The sequence below is a fragment of the Nicotiana tabacum genome, chromosome 5 (assembly GCF_000715075.1).
Source record: "Nicotiana tabacum cultivar K326 chromosome 5, ASM71507v2, whole genome shotgun sequence".
NCBI classification, from domain to species: domain Eukaryota; kingdom Viridiplantae; phylum Streptophyta; class Magnoliopsida; order Solanales; family Solanaceae; genus Nicotiana; species Nicotiana tabacum.
The window spans coordinates 13,047,340-13,052,482 of NC_134084.1; positions in this window are offsets into that span (position 1 = coordinate 13,047,340).

Below are 5,143 nucleotides of genomic sequence, written 5' to 3' on the forward strand. Positions count from 1 at the left end.
AAGGAAAGCATAAAGATTACACATAGTATCGCTTGACTGCGTCTGAATTGATCGACTTTGGCCAGACTTCTCCATCCATTTCTGCGAGTATGAGGGTTCGTCCTGTTAGAACCCGGTAAACCATGTACGGACCCTGCCAGTTGGGAGAGAATTTCCCTTTGGCTTTATGTTGTTGTGGAAGGATTTTCTTTAATACCAGTTGCCCCGGTGTGAACTATCTTGGCTTGACTCTTTTGTTGAAGGCTCTGGACATTCTGTTCTGATAGAGCTGACCGTGGCAAACTGCATTCATTCTCTTTACGTCTATAAGAGCTAGTTACTCACAACGACTCTTCACCCACTCTGCGTCGTCGAGCTCTGCTTCTTGTATGATTCTTAAGGAAGGAATTTCTACCTCAGCGGGAATGACTGCCTCTGTACCGTAAACCAGCATATAGGGGGTTGCTCCTGTTGATGTGCGGACTATGGTGCGGTATCCCAATAAATCAAATGAGAGCTTTTCGTGCCACTGCTTATGCTTCTCTATCATTTTCCTTAGTATCTTCTTGATATTATTGTTGGCAGCCTCTACGACTCCGTTCATTTTAGGTCTATAACCTGTAGAATTCTTGTTTTGATCTTGAAGGTTTTAGACATGGATTTCATCAAATCACTGTTGAGGTTTGAGCCATTATCAGTAATGATTAACTCTGGAATTCTGAACCGACACATGATACGGTCGCAGACGAAATCTGCAACGAATTTCTTAGTCATTGCCTTGTAAGATACTGCTTCAACCCATTTGGTGAAATAATCAATTGCTACTAGGAGAAACCTATGTCCGTTTGATATGGCGGGTTCGATTGGTCCGATAACATCCATTCCCCAGGTGGCAAACGATCACAATGAGCTTGTTGCATTAAGCTTATTTGGAAGCACCTTTATCATGTCTGCATGTATCTGGCAGCGGTAGCACTTTTGGACGTATTGGATGCAATCCGTCTCCAGAGTCATCTAGAAGTAACCAGCCTAGAGTATCTTCTTTCCTAAAACAAAGCCATTCATATGTGGACCGTAGGTCCCAATGTGGAATTCCTCTAATAGTCTGGATGCTTCCTTTGCGTCGACACACCTTAGCAATCCTAAATCAGGAGTCCTCCTATACAGGATTCCTCCGCTATGAAAGAAATTGTTGTACAACCTCCGAAGTGTGCGTTTCTGAGTAGGATTTGCAAGTTCTGGGTATTCTCCTTTCGTCAAATATTCCTTGATATCATGAAACCAAGGCTTTTTGTCTGCTTTCGAATTGTGCACTAGCTGGCTGATCATAGATCTTTACCATAATGGGATCAATGAAGTTCTTGTCTGGATGCTGCATCATGGATGATAGGGTAGCCAATGCATCGGCAAACTCATTCTGGACTCTGGGAACATGCTGGAACTCTATCTTTGTGAACCTCTTTCTCAACTCTTATACGTGATGCAGAAAGAGAGTATATTGGAGTTCTTGGTCGCTTATTCTTCTCGGACCTAATATATAAGCAGGTCTGAATCCCCAATTACTAGCAACTCTTAGATGTTCATATCAATGGCCATCTTGAGCCCTAAGATGCAGGCTTCGTACTCGGCCATGTTGTTGGTGCATGGGAACCTGAGCTTGGCAGATACTAGATAGTGCTGGCCGGTTTCTGATACTAGGACTGCTCCTATGCCAACTCTTTTGAAATTTGATGCTCCATCGAAAAACATTCTCCAACTATCATAGGATTCTGTAATTTCTTCTCCTATGAATGATACCTCTTCATCAGGAAAATATGTTTTTAGGGGTTCGTATTCTCCATCCACGGGATTTTCAGCAAGGTGATCCGCTAGTGCATGTCCTTTGATTGTTTCTAAGTCATGTAGACAATGTCAAATTCACTCAATAGGATCTGCCACTTGGCCAGCTTGCCAGTGGGCATGGGCTTCTGAAAGATATACTTCAAAATATCCATTCTTGATATGAGATATGTAGTATAGGCACAGAAATAGTGCCTCAACTTTTGAGCTACCCAAGTCAAAGCATAACAGGTGCGCTCCAATAGTGAATACCGGGCCTCATACGGGGTGAACTTCTTACTAAGGTAATAGATGGCCTGCTCTTTCATCCCTGTTTCATCATGCTGCCCCATAACACAACCGAACGCTCCATCCAATACTGCGAGGTAGAGTAATAAATATCTACCTGGCATAGGTGGAACTAGGACTGGTGGTGTTGATAGGTATTAGTTCATTCAGTGGAAAGCTTTTTGGCAATCATCAGTCCATTTGGTAGCGGTGTCCATCTTCAACATCTTAAAGATTGGCTCACAGATAACTGTAGATTGTGCTATGAATCGGCTGATGTAGTTAAGTCTTCCCAAGAAACTCATTACGTCCTTCTTGTTCTTTGGTGGTGGCAGTTCTTGAATAGCTTTGACCTTTGATGGATCCAGTTCCATGCCGCGACGACTCACAATAAACCCAAGTAGCTTTCCAGCAGGAACCCCGAATGCACATTTTGTAGGATTCAGTTTTAGATTATACCTTCGCAGTCTATTGAAGAATTTCCTCAAATCTCCCATATGATCAGCGGCTCTCTTGGACATAATAACATCATCTAGGGACACCTCTATCTCTTTGTGTATTATATCGTGGAAGATAGTAGTCGTGGCCCTCATGTAGGTGGCCCCTACATTCTTCAACTCAAATGGCATTATCTTGTAGCAGTACATTCCCCATGTCATAATGAAGGCCGTTTTCTCAGCATCTTCTTCTTCCATCCAGATCTGATAATACCCAGCGAAACAATCTACAAATGATTGCAACTCATGTTTGGCGCAATTGTCAATCAGGATGTGTATGTTCGGCAAGGGGAAGTCTTCTTTTGGACTGGCCCGGTTGAGATCCCGGTAGTCGACACAGACTCTAACCTTCCCATCCTTCTACGGTACTGGCACAATGTTGGCTAACCATGTCGGATATTCTACTACCCTGAGAACCTTAGGTTTGACCTACTTAGTGACTTCTTCCTTGATTTTTAAGCTCATGTCAGGCTTGAACATTCTAAGCTTTTGCTTTACCGGCGGACATGTCGGATCATTTGGCAGTTTGTGGGACACAATAGATGTACTCAAACCAGTCATGTCGTCATACGACTAGGCGAATATGTCCTCATATTCCTTTAGAAATTCTATGTATTCTTCCTTTTATGACGATGCCAAATGAACGTTGATCCGAGTTTTTTTGATATTTTTTGCATCTCCCAGGTTAACAATCTCGGCCTCGTCCAGGTTGGACTTAGGTCTATTCTCAAAATTCTCAACTTCCTTAACAATCTCTTCTGGTATGTCATCTTCCTCTGAATCTATGTCCATTTGTTACGTTGTCTCGTTGCATGTCACAATTATTGGTTCATCAAGATAAGTAATAGTAATGTTGTATAAGTAAAGTAATGAGAGAAAAATAATAAGAGTAAGATTTGTAAGGAAACCGAAATGCTTTGATAAATTCCATAACAATTTTGAGCATTGAAAATTCAAAAATGTGAAAGGAAAATCATCTAGTAAAATAAAGATAGTGCATGATGCTTTGTTCAGCCTTGCTACCCCAAGGCTTTCCGGGCTTTGGTGGTTCTGATGGTCCAATTGTTGAGGCATACTCCTCGGCTCACAGGATGTATGGAAGGGCCTTCCTTCCCCTCCTCCTAAAAAATGACACAATAATCCATGTCATCATCTACTAGGAATAAATTCTTCACTACTGCCAGTGCTTCTTCTTCTTCCAACCCATAGATAACATCGGCTGGCTGGAAAGTCTACTCCAAATGTGATATCGGCTGCTTCAGTGGGTAGTAAGGAACTTGCCATGGTGGCGACCAGTTGTTGAATTCCTCCCAAGTGTAATCATATCCTAGACCGAAAGTGGTGCCTTGTTTCTTCAGTTTGATAGGCTTAGAGATTCCTTGGAGATTCTTGCCGATTCCCTTGCCAGGTTCATATCTACTCCAGTTCAATATGCTTTCAATTTTGTTGTCCCACCATTTGTCTTTGTCAACGGCGTTGACTCGCTCGATGTGGTGATAGGTTTCCCCGCCTATCTTTATCCTTCCTCCGATTGCTGGGATGGTTTGGCGACTGTATATGGGATTGCTACCTTCGCCATGAATGATCACCTCTTGGTGGTTCCATTCAAATTTCACTGCCTGATGCAATGTTGATTATACGACCATAGCGGCAAGAATCCATGACCGTCCCAATAGTAGAGATGCCGGCACATCTATTACTTGAAAATCGACATCGAACCAAGTAGGCCCCATTTGCAAGCACAAACTGATTTCCCTAATGGTGGATCATTGGGAACCGTCGAAAGCTTTGACATTGATGGCCCCATCCCTGATCTCATGCAGACCCTTTCCCAATGTTCTGAGTGTTACCAACGGACAAATATTAAGGATGGACCCTTCATCAATTAGGACCCTTGTGATAAAATAATCTTCGCATTGCACGATGATGTGCAACGCTTTGTTGTGACTCAAACTTTCTGGTGGCAGCTCATCTTCATGAAAAGTGATCTTATGACTTTCCAATACCTACCCTACCATGTTTTCCATTTCTCCTCCGGTGATGTTGCTTGGTACATATGTCTCACTCAGCACCTTCAACAAGGCATTCTTATGTACGTTGGAACTTTGTAGCAAAGCTAGGATAGAAATATGTGCTGGTGTTTTGCTCAGTTGATCAATGACTGAGTATTCCTTGGCTTGTATCTTTCTCTAGATATCGTCGGGCCTGGTTTCAGTGATGGTCAGCCAACCAGAGTCTGCTTACTCGACTCAGCTAAGTGCTCTGGAGTATAAACCATGTCGGTTCTTGTCATACCCTGTGCCGCAATGGCTTCCCCGAACTTGACCGTTCCTTTTCTTCTTGCCTTGGCTGTGTAGTACCAAGGTATGGCATTTGTATGGAACGGTGTTACGCCCGACATTGCTACTAAAATGGGCACCTTTACTCTAAACAAAGCATCTATTGTGGAGGGTAAAACCGTAACTTCAAACGGTGTAGGTGTGTTTGCTGGAGACCCAAACTCGACCGCAATTGGTATTGGCGGCTTTGCAGGGGGTGGTGCTTCAAACTCAAGTGATACA